Here is a 17,075-nt window from a genome sequence, read left to right on the forward strand (position 1 = left end):
AGCTGTACATGAGGCTAAGATGGCTGAGGCTGAATGCGATCTAGAATATTCCTGACACTCTCTTGGGACAAGCATATTTGAAGTATTCATTATCACCAGGTTGGGCTGTGTCTTCTTTGACAGACACATAAATAACATTTCTGTATGGCTGGTGGGAAAGCTATTTCTGGACTGCACTTTCTTTAACTGGCCTATCCCAATTGATCCTGATGCCATCAAAGAAGAACTTGGCTTTAAAATTAGATGCACAGAGGCTCATACTTGATCCAAGGAAATAACCTCTCATATGCCTCACAGCTTGTGATTCACAGCTCCAGACTCCCTCCCTGGGGCCTGGGGGAGGAGCAGACCCCAGAGTGAAAGGCTGCCCTCTAAGGGATTGGGGAATTCCAAACAGTTCTGGACATGTGGGGACTGAGATGAACTATGAGGTCTAGTTTTCCTCTTCAGATGTCCCCATTTTGACTGAAGCCATTGGGAAGACTGCTGGCTGTCTATCAGGGGCTGGGCCTTCTCTCTCTCTGCACTCAAGGTTAAAGCACATTTCCCAGCCTCCCTTGGAGCCTGGAGTGGCCATAAGATCAAATGCTCAGTGGAAGGAAGAAAACATGATAGTGCCCTTAGCAGTCCTGGGCTGTGAAGCCTCCCGGGAGCTCTTTTATATGTCCTTGACCTCCTTCCTGACACCTAGGGTGGCCCCAAGTAGAGACTTTTGGGATGCCAGAAACGGGACACGGCAGACTGCCATGAGAATAGACCCCTGAGTGGGTGTGTGGAGCAGAGACCTGCTGACCTGGAACCCCCACATGGGACTGTTACACAGGTGTCTGTCCAGAGCTGTCACTTGTTAAGGTCTCCTTGTTATAGCATTTGACTTGAGCACCTGTCCCTGTGTTTTTGTCCCATTAACTTTTTTATCCTCCTTGGTATTTCTTAACCTGCTCCCCTCTAACCCTCTATCGCCCCTGTTATTCAAGCCATTCACCATCTCAACAGTCCCCTAACTGGATGGCAGAGCCTGACCCCCTGGCATGGTGAGTAGGGCCACCCCCAGTCCACTCTGCCCACCCCTACAGCCTCATCTCCCCATGCTCTCCCATCCTGGCTTTGTGTCACACTGAGAGACAGAGACCCACAGGCAATTCCTGGGCCCTCTCCAACTTTGTCACCTTCACACAGCGATTTCTCTCTCCCCAACCCTTTTCCTTCTCTACACCTGCTAAACTCCTACTCAGCTTCATGGGAAGATGTACCTGATATCCTCAACTGGACCATGTGGCTGTCTCTGTCCTGGGAGCCCTGACCCTTCTGGTTTCCTCTCCAATGAAACAAGTTTCTTCTGTCAGCTTAAGTGCACAAACATGCAAGGAACAAAATGATAGATACATATTAGGAGCTTCAAATGTAGAGTTATAAAGCCACTCAAGTTCCCCTAGTCAGAGTGACCTTTACTTCCCCCCCACCTCGTCTCAGTTCCTGTGGCTGGGAGAAAAGGTCAGCAGGTCCTCACAGAAGGTCTAAAACTCTGTCTCTGGCAGAGGTGGCGCCTCTCACACTGAGCAGCATCAACCCCCAGGCACAGCTCCCCACGGCAGGCCTGTGCTGAGCGGCTAGATTGTGTGGCATAGGGACTCCGTCAGCTAAGGGACTTGCCAAGGTGACCCACAGGCTTGGGGTAAACAGAGAGTGAAACTGAGGCCTGACCTCCAGTTGTCCTCATCCCCACACGAGGTCCTTTCATGCCATAAAAGGGAAGAGGCCATGCTGCCGCGTGACATGGGGATTGGGATAGAACAACCTCATTCTTATTGAATGGGGACATTCCTGGCCACTGGAGCTCTTCCAGCATGGGCTCATCTGGGAGAGGAACTGTACACAGTCCAAGCTGCCCAAAGACAGAACTGAAGAGAAACAAGGAAATAGATGTGTCCTATGGCAGTGACCTATACATTACAGCACCCCCTTCCCAGCTCACGAGGAGAGCTTCTGTCTGAGTTCACACACCTTTTTTTTCTGTTTAACCATAACAAGATATTTTTCTGATGTGAAACTGCCCATAAGTCATTTTTGCCTCAGGTTCGGTGATTATATGGTTGGAGAGTGGGTCATGACAAATAACCAGAAAAAAGTTCAACAAACAAAACTCACTAAGCATAAACCCTACCTTTATAGAAATACAGCAAATTTAAGCACTATGTTTTAAAGCTATTAGTGTTAACAAATAATTTAGAAATATTATCCACAACTTCAAGTCCTCATTGTTCTATAGCACAGTAGGGTGACTGTGGTTTACAACTATTTATTGCATATTTTAAAAAGAGACACCCCAAACAAAGGAAGGATAAATGTTTAAGGAGATGAAAATGATAATTATTCTGATTTAATCAATACATATTGTATACGTGTATCAAATTATCACACTGTACTCCAGAAGTATGTACGTTTATTAGGTGCTGATTAAAATTTTAAAAAATAAAATTCAAGAAAATTTAAAAAAAATATTATTCAGAATTTTAAAATGACTTCTAGTTTTCCCCAATGAGTCAACTTCCATCTATGCAGTGGGTGGCCAGGGCAATGCTTACCCTTTGATTGGAGATCAGGAAACAGGGGCTCCAGCTCAGCCCCATTGCTAATTTGGACTCGAAGGAGTTCAGAACCTCACTCAGGTTATTTATGTGTATCTGGGGCCTTTTGCAATTCTGTAGCTTGTATTTCTCCCCCAAGGGAGGCTGGGGGCCTTCTCATAGAAGATGCTGGACACTAGCCCAGTCCAGGCTGAATACACATAAGAGGATGCCTGACCCACAGTGATGTCCGTCCAATGTCATAAAATATCAAAGACCAAAGAGGGAGATGAGTTAAATTCTTTTGGGGAAAAATAATGCTAGATCGCAGTCTTCTGTACACTTTCTGACTTATTCTGTATGTAATCCTTGACCTCTTTTCCCCACCTCCTGACCTTGAAATATTTCCATGGTTACTGGAGCTCTCCCTTCCTCCAGAATGTCTCTTGAAATTCTTAGAAGTTGAATTTCATGGTCAGTCTAAGGTTAAGTGTGGGATTATCTTACTGCCCTTCTTTCCCTACCTCCTCATTCCATTTCAGAGGAAAACTACACTTCCCTGCTTCCCCCACCATCCACAGCCCAGAGGACAAAAAGACATTTGCAGAATCATCAACTTTTAATGATTCTGCTGAAATTGGCCTCCTTGGAGGTCACTAATGGAGAATGTGTGTCTGCTTTGAGATTCACGGCCTGTCCCCAAGGCGGCTCAGGTTCTTACCTGGCCCCTTTATCAGATCTGGTCATCAGATCCCATCATTGGATTGATTCCAACTGGGGCTCTTTGGCAGAGGAAACAATCAGAACCAGTTATCTGAGGTTTCAGGGTGCTGAGCTCTGGAATCCGGGAGAGAGGCTGGTTCAAAATTGATAGCAGTACTGGATGTTATAAGCAAATGTTTGAGTCCTCGAAAGAAATGTTATTGGCTCCAAAATAAAGAAGAGGAAAAAAATGGCAAAAAGCAAATCAAGTTAATATTTATTTCTAATGCCAAATTATAAACTTATTATTATTATTATTATTATTATTGGTACCAGAGATTGAACCCAGTGCTCAACCACTGAGCCATATCCCCAGCCCCTTTTATTTTTTATTTTGAGACAGGGTCTCACTAAGTTGCTTAGGGCCTCATTAAGTTGCTGAGGCTGGCCTTGAACTCGTAATCCTCCTGCCTCAGCCTCAGCCTCCTGAACAGCTAGGATTATAGGCATACACCACTGTGCCCAGCAAAATCTTTTTAACTTTTTAAAAAAATTGTGAAAAGTGTTTTGTGAGGACCGTTAGCTATTTGAGTGTGCCCTCTGGCAGAGAGGGCCCTGGACCAGGAAGAGGGGAGAACTCCAGATCCTACAGAGGTGACCAGGCTACTTTCAGCTTCTCGTGAAGGCCTCAGCAGGCTGGATTAAGGTGTGGCTGGTGATACCCAGAATAGGTGTGGCCCTTCCCTTGCTCAAATATGTAGTGCCTTTTGCCAGGGTGCACCCCGGACATACCCATCTCCAATCTGGGTCCAGCTTTGAGCTCTATGACATACCCATGGGACCCCTTAATTCTCTCACTTTGCTTAATCCAGATTGAATTAGTTTTGTTACTTGTAAATAAAACTCTTAGGAAAGAATCCAGCCTTTTTGGTCACCCCCCTTCCTGTTTCTATAACTGGTCAATCAGTTAGTTGGCTGATATAAGAAGTAAAATATTGAAAGCATTCAAATCAACCTCCATAGTTGTAGATTGGTTTGGGGCATCTGGATAGGTACTTCTTTTGGAATTATCCAAATAAATAATTTGTTGCTTGTTATATGTTTGCTTTTATTATGTTTATCATCTAGGGTTTTCCTCTTTCTGCTAGGTATGAGTTCTAGGCAAGGTGGGGATCTTTACTTTTTCACTGCTTTACCAAAGGCTTTATAAGGTAGGTGCTTTATAAATGTGACTTAGAAGAATGATAAGCAGTCTTGCCAGAAACACTCAAGCCTAATATTATTAATCTTATTACAGCAGTGATCCATTAACTATACTTTCACTTTCCATAGTTTTAGTTACCCAAGGTCCAAAAATATTCAATGGAAAACTCCAGAAGTAAATAACTCATTATTATTATTATTATTATTATTATTATTATTATTATTATTATTATGGTGCTGGGGTTTGAACCCAGGGCCTTATGCATGCAAGGCAAGCATTCTACCAATGGAGCTATATCCCCAGCCCAACAACTCATAAATTTTTTAAAAATATATTTTGTAGTTGTTGATAGACCGTTATTTTATTCATTTATTTCTGTGCGGTGCTGAGAATTGAACCTAGTGCCTCACACATGCTAGGCAAGTGCTCTACCACTGAGCCACAACTCCAGCCCAACAACTCATAAATTTAAAGTAAATTTATTATAGTATGTTGTTATAATGATTTCATTTTCTTACTAATAATTGTAGTTAGTCTCTTTACTGTGGCTAATTCACAAAGTTTATCATAGGTACGTATACAAATTAAACTTTATCATAGGTATGAATACATGTATACAAAATGATAGTATGTATAGATCAAGTTGTTCTACCTGTAGTTTCAGGCATTATGGGGGTGTGTGGATTGTAATGTGTCCCCCAAGATAAGGGGGGGACTACTGTATTAGAAATAACCCTCTTACGTCATTTGTATCACTTTCAAGAAATTGAGGAAAAAAAGATTTTCAAAGGGGTAAATTTGATCTGTTCCCTTTATTTATATATTTGATACTGGGGATTGAAGTCAGAGCCTTTACCACTGAATTACATCCCCAGTCCTTTTTATTTTTTATTTTGAGACAGGTTTTTGCTAAGTTGCTGAGGCTGACTTTGAACTTGTGATCCTCTTGCCTCAGCCTCCCTGTTGCTGAGATTACAAGTATGTATCACCACACCTGGTTAGTCCCTTTATTTTATAGATGAAGAAAAACAGTCTCAAAGAAGAGAAATGACTTGTCCAGCATCTCCCAGCCCTGAAGTGACAGTTGAAGACTATAGCTTACCTCTCCCACTCAGATATCTTCCTATAATACCACACAATCTCTTTATTCCTAATACTTATAGGAGAATCATTGGGCAGGGTTTTTTTTTTCCCTTCTGCTACGAGGTAACACATACACACCACGACAAGCTTGTAATTACTAGATGGTAGAGGATTTGGCTTTCCTGTCACCAAAGCACCAATAAAGCAGGAACATCCACCTGCAGGCTGTGGCAATAATATTCTTTCTACTTGGCCAATAGACAGATGTCATTTCACTGGCCTAAAATTGTTCTGTACCTACTAATAGCAGGGATCCCAGGCAATGTCCAAAATGGATCACACCTTTTTCTTAGCCTTGACTTTCCATATTCTTCCATGAAGCAACCCATCTCCCAATGACTTTGTCCCAGGCCAGGACCAATTTGGATCCCCTGCAGACAGGTAATAGAAGAAATTCCCATATATGTGCAATATTGTCCACTTTTGTATTCCTGAAACCCCCATGGTTCAGGATGGGGGATATAAGATGATTCCAGCAAATCCTGATAGTTGAGCCCCTGAGCTTCCCCTAGATTACTAATGTATCCAGGAATTGATGGAAATATCCAAATGATTGAATGATGTACTCCATTAGCAAAGTAAGAGTGCATCTATTCAAAATGTCCCTGCTGAGAAAGTTCAATGTGCTGTTAAATTGTGATCATTGTAGAATATTTTCATTTTATTTGCCATCTATGATTTGTTAGACCAAAGAATAGTAATGTGTATACAATGATCATGTCATAAAATGAAGTTAGAAATAAGATGTAGCAATAATGTGACAAATCTGATAATGTGGCATGAAACTAGTTCTATACATGCATTTCCCCCTCTTAATATATTTAGAAAAGAAACTAGACAAAGCTAGATACTTGGCATTTGGAGACCTCTGGGAATGGAAAACTGATCCTAGGCATTGGAATATGAACTATAACTCTAGAAATTAATTTATTCTTCATTTGGAGAGGTTTTTCCTGAAAAAAAAATCCTGATTTGTCACCATAAGAGAGTAAATTTTCCAAGGCTAGGGTTGTGGCTCAGTGGCAGAGAGCTTGCCTCACACATGTGAGGCACTGGGTTCCATCCTCCGCACCACTTAAAAATAAATAAACAAAATAAAGATATTATATCCATGTATGACTAAAAAATAATTTTAAAAAGAGGGTGAATTTTCCTTCAAAGGAGTCAGTTCCAGCTGGATGTGGTAGTGCACTCACTCCTGTAATCCAGCAGCTTGGGAGGCCGAGGCAGGTGGATCATGAGTTCAGAGCCAGCCTAAGCAATTTAGTGAGACCCTGAGCAACAAAGAGAGACCCTGTCTCTAAATAAAATATAAAAAAGGGCTGGGGATGTGGCTCAGTGGTTAAGCACCCCTAGGTTCAATCCGTGGTACCAAAAAAACAACAAAAAAACAGCTCCACAGTCCTTGTCTGAGACAGCTGGTCAAGACAACTCTAACTGTGGGCCCCGGTGGCTGGTGAATTATTTGGCACCCCTTCAAACTGGCATTCTTTAAATATTTTTTCAGCATTTTCTTAGTTGGGGTAGAAAGAACAGATTGTCTGCTAATAAAAACTGTATACCTCTTTCTGTACATTAAAAATAAAGGAGTTATTATATGCCTCTGAAAGAAAAAATGCACTGGAAAATTAAAGAGCTGATTATTCAAACTGTTGCAAGAGAAAGAACATTCCTGGATGAGGAACCCCTCAAGGTAAAGGAAGAGGACCTTTGTTTATTGAAGCAGGTAGACCAAGAGCCAACCACAAGGCCTGCAGCACTGGGAGAAAAATTGGGCAATAAGTCTCATCTAAGTCACTCAGGAAGGGGGGATATAATCAGTTAGCCTTTTTTCCAGGACACAAAAGTTGGGGGGATTTCAGAAGACAGCAGGATGGTGAACTTCTTCATTATTGCCCTTTTCCATGAGCATGTGGCTCCATTAGATATTGTCAGGTCCTATATGACAACATTCACAATTTTTTCAATTTTTTTTTTGTGTGTGTTATCAGAGATTGAACCCAGAGGGGCTCTAACTGAACTTCGTCCCCAGTCTTTTTTTCTTTTTTGTAACAGGGTTTTGCTAAGTTGTCAAGACTGGCCTTGAACTTGCTATCCTCTTGCCTCAGTCTCCCAAGTAGCTGGGATTAGAGGAGTGTGCCATCATGACTGGCCATTTGAACATTTTGAGGGAGGTTTTGAGTGTGTGTGTGTGTGTGTATACATGAACCAGGTCCTTGTGAATGCTAAGCATGTGCTCTACCACTAAGCTACATCCTCACCCCTGACATTTAAATTTTTCTTTCATGTCACCATTTTTCTGCCATTTGTTGCTGGACAGCGTACATGGCATACACTTCCAAAGATACGCTCAAAACATATCTACATGTTCTTTCTTCTGGTTTGCATATGACAAATACTTCCCTACTTTTCTGTAGTTCTCATTTTTCAGTTTTCTTCTGTTAGTTTCTGAATTTGGCAATTTCCTGTCAAAAATACTCAAGAGTTTACAGTTTACATAATAAAATACATCACTCATCTCTATTATTAGCGCTAACCCAGGCAATGCTTTGTCTGACATTATCTTTGGGGGACTGTCAGCTGGTTGGTCTCAGACTCAGAGGTGTGTCCGAGGTTGCTCAGAACACTTGCTTGAATGCATAGAAGACTGTTCAGTGGTAACACTAGTATTGTTGAGGAATGGTACATTTGTTGATTTTTTTTCCCTTTGAGGACATTTTGCCAGTTGTGTGAAGATTATTGTGTAGATGCTGGTGTTAGGGCACTCTACTTCCCATATATTCTAATGATTTTTTAAAAATTAGCATCATCAAGACATAATTCTTATATCATAGAAATCACCCTTTTAAAAATGTAAAAGTCAGTGATTTTTGGTACATTCATAAAGTTGTCAAATCACCATTTCCTTCTAATTCTGGAATCTGTGATGGTGGGGGGAGGTGGTACTGGGGATTGAACCCAAAAGTTCTCTAAAACCGAGATATACCCCCGTCCCTTTTTATTTTTTGAGACAGGCTTCCCCTAAGTTGCCCAGGCTGACCTTGAACTTGTGATCCTTCTGAATCGTGCAGCTTCCTGAGTTGCTGGGATCTTAAGCATGAGCCAGCACGCTTGGCTCTATTTCCAGAACACTTTGATCTTCCCACCAAAGAAGCCCCGAACCCATTAGCAGCCACTCCCCACTCATCCCTTCCTCAGCTCCTGGCAACCGTTAATCTATTTCTGTTTCTATGGATTTGCTGATCCTGAAAATTTCACATAAATGGAAACATAACCAATGTGGCTTCCTTTCATTTGTATCTGGTTTCTTTCATTTGGCATGTTTCTAAGATTCATCCATGTTGCAGCATGATCAACACTTCATTCCTTTTTATTGCCAAGTAATGTTTCATTGTTTTGCTTTTTTCACATTTTATTCCCTCATCAGTTGATGGACATTTGGGCTGTTTCCACTTTTTAGTTATTCTGAATAATTATGTTGGGAATGTTTCTATACAAGTTTTTGTGTAGACATGCTTTCATTTCTCTTGGTACCTAGGAGTAGAATTGCTGAGTCTTAAGGTAATTCTATGTTTTGCTTTTTGAAGAACTGATAACTCTTTTCCAAAGGAGCTACCCCAATTTGCATTTTACATAGTGATGTATGAGGGTTCCAATTTCTTCATATCTTGTTCACTTTGCTATTGTCCATATTTTTTAATATAGAAATCCTCGTGGGTATAAAGTGCATCTCATAGTAGGTTTGATTTGCATTTTCCTAGTGACTAATGCCTTGAGAATATTTTCCGGTTCTTATTGTCACATGTATATCTTTGGAGGATGAAGATTTGGGGTCATATTTCTGAGTTGTAAAAGTACTCTTTATATTCTGGATACTAGTCCCTTATTAGAGATACAATTAGCAAATATTTCCTCTTTTCATTTTTTTGACAGTGTCCTTTGAATCATAAACATTTCAAATGCTGACAAAGTCCAGTTTTTCTATTTCATTCTATGACTGCTTGTGCTTCCAATGTTTTAGTGCCACATAGAGCTTACGGCCCAGTTAGCCAGTAGCCTGACCCTTTCCTTGGTCTGGTCCAGGTGAGGCCCTTGAAAGCTTTGAAAATACTATTACACATGTGTTAAAAGAACAACTTTAGACAAAGTAAATTTATCAGAATTTATTTGAGCCAAGAATGATTCGTGAGCCAGGAAGCACTCAGAACAAGAGAGGCTAGAATGCTCTGCCTGGCAGTGTGAGCAGTGAGCTTCCACAGGCTGAGTGCAGAGCAGACTGAGTAGGACATCACCTGATTGGCTAATGCCTGGGCATTTGCCACTTGAGGGGAATAATGTGATCAGTTAGCTCCATTGGCTGAATCTTGGGTGTTTGTGATTGGCTAAAATAGTTATTTGTTGCAAAAAAAAAAAGAAACAAGTAAGGTATCCAGGTCAAGTTAGGTTGGGGTCCATTAAGTAGGAACTCAAGTATGGAGACAATCTCAGGCTAATGGCTTCCTACTTATTGCATTCAAGAACAGTTTATTGCTGTAACTACACTTTTTCTCCTTCAAGACAGCAATAATGGCAGTGTCCCTGAGCATAGTCTCAGAAATACCAATGATATACTATGGAGCAAAGTACTGAAACCTTTTCCTATTTGAACTTTCAGAAGAGTTTGAGCATTCTTCAAGCCTTTGATAAAGCATTTCCCTCTACTGCATTCCTTGGAATTTTCTTTCCATGAAAGAACAAAGGCCTTAGGTCAAATTTGAGTCTTCCACATTGCTCTAGAAGATTCACAAATAGATATTATAATAAGTTCTCTGAAAAGTTCTGTGATAAATAAACATGTTTAAACTAATGCTGTACAAAGTATTTCACCTTGAAACGATTCCAATAAGGACTTGATAGTTTTTCAACTAGTTCATGCTTGATTGATGAGAAAGGATGGATGTCTTAGGAAAATCTTAACAACCTGACACAATCACAGTTTATTTGATATTCTCATCAGAGTCTGTGAGAGATGAGTGGGCCTCCCCTCTCTTATAGCCACTCCCTCTGGGATATGTGGATTCTGAGTAATCAGGGAAAGGAGAGAAAAAATGGGTGGTCTCAGATGGAAAACTTAAGGACTAGACCTAGACATCACTTTCCATTACCCTCTGCTCATCCCATGCTCCTTTGGCCTGGACAGATGGTCCCCAGTTTTTGATGATCTAACTTGTGAAATTTTTACTGCCTCCAGTAAAAACCATAGTTAATTTTTGGATTTGGGTCTTTTCCTGGACTGGTGATGTGTGGTATGATCCTCTCTTGTTTTGCTGGGCGGCAGCAGCAGCAGCAAGCCACAGCTGACAGTCAGCCCCTCAGTCATGAGGTGAAGCAACTAACACTCTACAGTGTGCTGCGTTGCTAAGCTAGGAAGCTCAGTAGGCCAGTGGACTGAATGTATTTTGGACTTAGGATATTTCATACTTAGTGATGGAGGTACATGGATATAACTCCATCCTAAGTTGAGGAGGAGCATTTGTTATCTCTCTAGATGTAATGTGGTCCACCTGTGTGACTAGGGGGAAAAGGGTTTTGACACCTAGGGTTTCATGGGCCACATACTTTTGGAAGTACTACTCAACTGGCTTATGTGCCTACACATAAGCCACACAGAGTAAGTGCATGTATTGATTGATGTTACGGGAAGAAGCTTGGTGTCTTATGTGGCCTCCACTCCTGGATGCCTCCTGATGGTGATGCTCCCTCTGAAACCAGAGAGAACATTGCTTATTCTGACCTTGCACATATCTATCAATAATGTATATTCCTACAATCAACAGAGAAACATTTGGGAAATTATATGTCAAACACTTTCACATTTTTATTTCATCAGAGGCAAAATTGGAAAGAACAATTGAGTGCAGTACTTTAATTACACCACCAAAAACCAGGTGGGTGTGATTGCTAATGTAAGGATATGTCTCTGTGGACATGAAGACCAGACAGAATTCTGAAAAATGGAAATAGTTGATGCATTCACATGGCCAGCCTTTATCTATTATTATTTAGTGTCTGGAGATGCAGTAAAAAAAGAAAACAAATGACTAATGCTAGTGGTAAATACTTGACATTTTCCCAGAAAGAAAAATAGATCTTTCTGTGGTTGGTACATCGGTAGATACCATATGCTGTGTTCTAGACATCCATAAATAGCCCTGAAAGACACGTTAATATTTTACACAAGAAAATCAATAACCCCCTACTGTATGCATATGATTGCTATTTATGCCTCATTAAAGTGTATTTAAAGCCTTTTCCATATCAAGTGGGATTGGAAAAGTAATGAGAGTCCCTGAGCATGTGGTGATGAAAAGAAAGAAGTGACACAAAGGCTTAGAAAAGGTCCTGTGAGTAGAAGTTGAGGGGCTTCAGGGTGTCCCCAGATGGGGCACAGGCCAGGAGCAGCTGGTCCCTGCTGACCAGCCCACCTGACACTCTCAAGGCTCTCCAGCATTTCTCTGCCTTCCAGTCTGGGCTACTGCTGAGACCAGCCTGTGCCCTTTCCTGCTGAAGGTGGCTGCCAAAGAGGACGCCCCAAGGTGATCTGTGCTCCAAGGTGCTCCAGGGACCAGTTCTCAGCATCTAGACAGAGGCAAATCTTGTTTTGGGTGCAGCCTGGAACAAAGATAGAGTGCTGCTTCTGTTCAAGTCCCTGACCCTCCCAGCCAGGCCTGCTTCCTCCACTGTTCCCAGGGGCTACCACTATGCCCCTTCCTCTTGAGACTACAGAGAGGCCTCCAAATACCAGTGAGCCCTGACGCCCCCATAGTTTTCAGGATAGTAGCCATCCCTGTTGCTGTTTGCTGGTATTTCTTTTTCCCTTTTAGCACCCCAACCGGCTGAGAGCCACAGCCGAGTCGGAATGGTGCATGGCATTTTTGCCAGAATGGAGTGGTTGAGAGGTGACACCAACAAGCCATTGAGATGATGATGGTTATGTTAAGCTGTGTATTCAATTGTATATTAGACCCCTGCTGTCCACCACAGGAGCCCCTACTTTGGAGTTCACCTGGGGATTCCTGGAGAGATCAAGTTGGTTGGGGAAGTGCCAGAGGAGGGATTTCCCATTGGGTGTTCCTGGAAGGGCCATTCCAGAGTTGGGGGTTCGCAGAGTTCGGATAATAAAGGAGTTCCTGTTTTGAACTTACAAGTGCCTCCTGGTGGCTCAGTTATTTTGTGCCCAGCCAGACTGCGGCATTTGGTGGCCCCTGCGGGGAATGCCTGAGGGTAAGTGATAAGGTAAACGGGCAGAGGATGGGTAACCATTTAAAGATTCTTCTTTCCTTTTGTTTCGCTTTTGTTTTAAGTTGCCAGTCCCTGGAGATGGGTGGGAGGAAAAACTATTTGCGTCTGAGGAACAGATAGGGAGAAAGGATGGATGGACATTTCAGGAGGATAGAAAGGCTGATTTAATGAATTTTTGTTCCATTTTTGTTTCATTTTGTCTCGGTTTTGTTTTGCATTATCTTAGTGAGGGGTATCTTTGTCACGGAAATATGGAATTAAAAATTAATAAGAACCAAACCGAAAGGGCGTTAAGTAAATTGCTAGAGGAAGGAGGCATCTCAGTAAAATCAAGAACAGTTAGGGCATACGTTAAGACGATACAAAGGTGTAGCCCATGGTTCATTAAAGAGGGGTTGTTAAATATATCACAATGGAACCATCATAGTGAAGATTTTAAAAAGATACAAAAGGAAAGCCCAGGAACTCTGCCAGTTGGCACATTACCATTATGGACATTGGTACAATCTTGTTTGCTTAGTCTAGGAGAAGACATTTTAAATGAAGTAAAAGAGGAGGTCTCTCGAGTTAGACAGGGAAAAAAAGTTTAGAGAAGGAGGGGCTATCTGGAGAGAAGTTACAACGGGAGGTTGGTACTAACACCTTTCTATCACCAGAGGGCGAAAGTGTCCAACCAACAGCTCCAACTATGGAGACAACATATGCTGAGTGGCCCTCAACCCCCGTAGTTGATAGATGGGATCCTGAGACAGGACCTCAAAGATTAGCATGCCCTGTATTTGAGGCGGCAGGAGGGCAGCGAAATCACCATGCTTTAGATTTCAAAACAGCGAAGCAGCTAAAAGAGGCTGTAACAACCTATGGTCCTCAAGCACCCTTCACTGTAAGCTTGGTCGAATCCATTACCAACTTGAACATGACGCCAGCAGATTGGACTAGTATGTGTAAAGCTGTGCTAAATGGAGGACAATACCTGTTATGGAAGGTTGCCAATGAGGAATTTTGCACAGAGACAACTAGGCGAAATGCAGCAGCTGGTTATCCTCAGAGAAATCTAGATATGTTGTTAGGAAAAGGACCTTATGAGGGTCAGCAGCAACAAATTGCATATGATCCTGCTATATACTCACAAATTGCTGCAGATGCAGTTAGGGCATGGAAGACTTTACAAGGACATGGACATTTACAAGGTTAATTATCTAAGGTAATACAAGGAGCTAATGAACCTTACGCTGAATTTGTAGATAGGCTTATTCAAACAGCTACCAGAGTTTTGGGGGATACAGAGCAAGCAATGCCATTAATTAAACAGCTAGCCTTTGAACAAGCAAATCGTTGGTGCAAGGAGGCCATTAGATCATGGAAACATGAAGATTTAAACACACATATTAAATTATGTAGAGACATTAATGAACAAGGGCAAGTCTTGGCAGCTGCAGTACAACAGGCTTTAGATGCCAGGCCAAAAACATGCTACAATTGTGAACAAACAGGACATTTTAAAAGGAGTTGCCTCATAGGAGGAGGGTTTAACAAAACTAGGTATCAAAGGGGTAGAAAACCGGGTATTTGCCCACGATGCCGTAGAGGGAGACATTGGGCTAATGAATGCCGTTCTCAAACCACCATAGAGGGTACTCCGTTATCAAAAAACGGACAAGGACCAGGTGTTTACCCATGACATCATGGAGAAAAGCATCGGGCTCCATTGCCAAAAAACGGACAGGGGGGCCCAATGCTCCGGGGCCCACAACCACAAATATACGGGGCAATGGAGGAACCCAGCAACACCATCAGGGTAGTGCCCAGGACACATTATCCATTAGATCCCTCATCAGAAAAACCAGAGGGAGCACAGGGTTGGACATCTGCGCCTCCGCCAGAGCAGTACTAACTCCAGAGATGGGAGTTCAAATCATTCCCACAGGAACAGTAGGCTTATTATTGGGACACAGTTCTTCAAGTCCTGGGGTAATTGATCCCGATTATGAAGGTGAAATAAAAATTATAGCTAGTTCTCCAAGAGGTATATCAGTAATTTCACCAGGAGATAGAATAGCACAGTTATTTATAATACCCAGCCTACATGATAAATTTTCCAGTCGTACTATAGAAAGAGGTTCCAGGGGATTAGGCTCCACAAGTGTAGATTGGGCTATGCTTTCTTTAAATTTAGATTCTTGCCCCATGCTAAAACTAAATATTCAAGGATATGAATTTAATGGGCTACTGGATACAGGTGCAGACCTTAGCATCATATCTTGTCAAGAATGGCTGAAACATTGGCCTTCACATGAACTCGACCCTGCACCCAGCACACAGAGGCCACGCAAGGCCCTCCCTCAGGAACGGCAGAGCAGGGCACAGAGAGAAGGGGTCCACCTCTGCAGAGAGCTTGCCAGTTCCTGCCACCGCCTCCACCAGGCAGCTACCCTCGGTGGCAGCATAAGGACAGCGCTTCCAACGGTTACCCGCCAAGAGTGACAGCAAGTTCTCTATCGTGAGTCAGGCGGTCCTAATTCCCTGGCTCCTTGTGGCTACCCTGAGCATGCTCAGCCACACACAGCCTCTGACAGACAGGCCCCACCTGGCAGGCGGAGAGGCAGGAGACGAGCTCTCAGGCCCACCATCATGCAGCCCCTGGAAGAGAGCTCTAGTGACCATGAGAACACTGCTGTGTCCAGAGTGTTCCCATGCTTGCTGCTGGACGGGCAAAGCCATCTCCTGCAGCAAGCACCACAGTGCAAGGCTCCTCTGTCCCTCTAGGCCTCGCAGGGTGCGGGGAGCTCACTACAGAGCACCCCTCTGTCCCTCTAGGCCTCGCAGGGTGCGGGGAGCTCACTACAGAGCACCCCTCTGTCCCTCTAGGCCTCGCAGGGTGCAGGGAGCTCACTACAGAACACCCCTCTGTCCCTCTGGGCCTCGCAGGGTGCAGGGAGCTCACTACAGAGCACCCCTCTGTCCCTCTAGGAATGGCAGGGTGCGGGGAGCTCACTACAGAGCACCCCTCTGTCCCTCTAGGCCTCGCAGGGTGCAGGGAGCTCACTACAGAGCACCCCTCTGTCCCTCTAGGCCTCGCAGGGTGCGGGGAGCTCACTGCAGAACACCCCTCTGTCCCTCTAGGAATGGCAGGGTGCAGGGAGCTCACTACAGAGCACCCCTCTGTCCCTCTAGGCCTCGCAGGGTGCGGGGAGCTCACTACAGAGCACCCCTCTGTCCCTCTAGGAATGGCAGGGTGCAGGGAGCTCACTACAGAGCACCCCTCTGTCCCTCTAGGCCTCGCAGGGTGCGGGGAGCTCACTACAGAGCACCCCTCTGTCCCTCTAGGAATGGCAGGGTGCGGGGAGCTCACTACAGAACACCCCTCTGTCCCTCTAGGAATGGCAGGGTGCAGGGAGCTCACTACAGAACACCCCTCTGTCCCTCTAGGAATGGCAGGGTGCAGGGAGCTCACTGCAGAACACCCCTCTGTCCCTCTAGGAATGGCAGGGTGCAGGGAGCTCACTACAGAGCACCCCTCTGTCCCTCTAGGCCTCGCAGGGTGCAGGGAGCTCACTGCATAACACCCCTCTGTCCCTCTAGGCCTCGCAGGGTGCGGGGAGCTCACTACAGAACACCCCTCTGTCCCTCTAGGCCTCGCAGGGTGCGGGGAGCTCACTACAGAGCACCCCTCTGTCCCTCTAGGCCTCGCAGGGTGCAGGGAGCTCACTACAGAACACCCCTCTGTCCCTCTGGGAATGGCAGGGTGCAGGGAGCTCACTACAGAGCACCCCTCTGTCCCTCTAGGAATGGCAGGGTGCGGGGAGCTCACTACAGAGCACCCCTCTGTCCCTCTAGGCCTCGCAGGGTGCGGGGAGCTCACTACAGAGCACCCCTCTGTCCCTCTAGGCCTCGCAGGGTGCGGGGAGCTCACTGCAGAACACCCCTCTGTCCCTCTAGGCCTCGCAGGGTGCGGGGAGCTCACTACAGAACACCCCTCTGTCCCTCTAGGCCTCGCAGGGTGCAGGGAGCTCACTACAGAGCACCCCTCTGTCCCTCTAGGCCTCGCAGGGTGCGGGGAGCTCACTGCAGAACATGCCAACCTGAAACACCTCTTGCCTACCCACACCAGGCAGAAGATGGCACTCAATCCACCACAGAAAGCCAGTGCACCAGGGGTATTCAAGCCACCGAGGACC

This window comes from Marmota monax, unplaced genomic scaffold (genome assembly GCF_021218885.2).
Source record: "Marmota monax isolate L192 unplaced genomic scaffold, Marmota_monax_Labrador192_F-V1.1 WCK01_AAM20220418_F8-fsc00210, whole genome shotgun sequence".
Lineage (NCBI taxonomy): Eukaryota > Metazoa > Chordata > Mammalia > Rodentia > Sciuridae > Marmota > Marmota monax.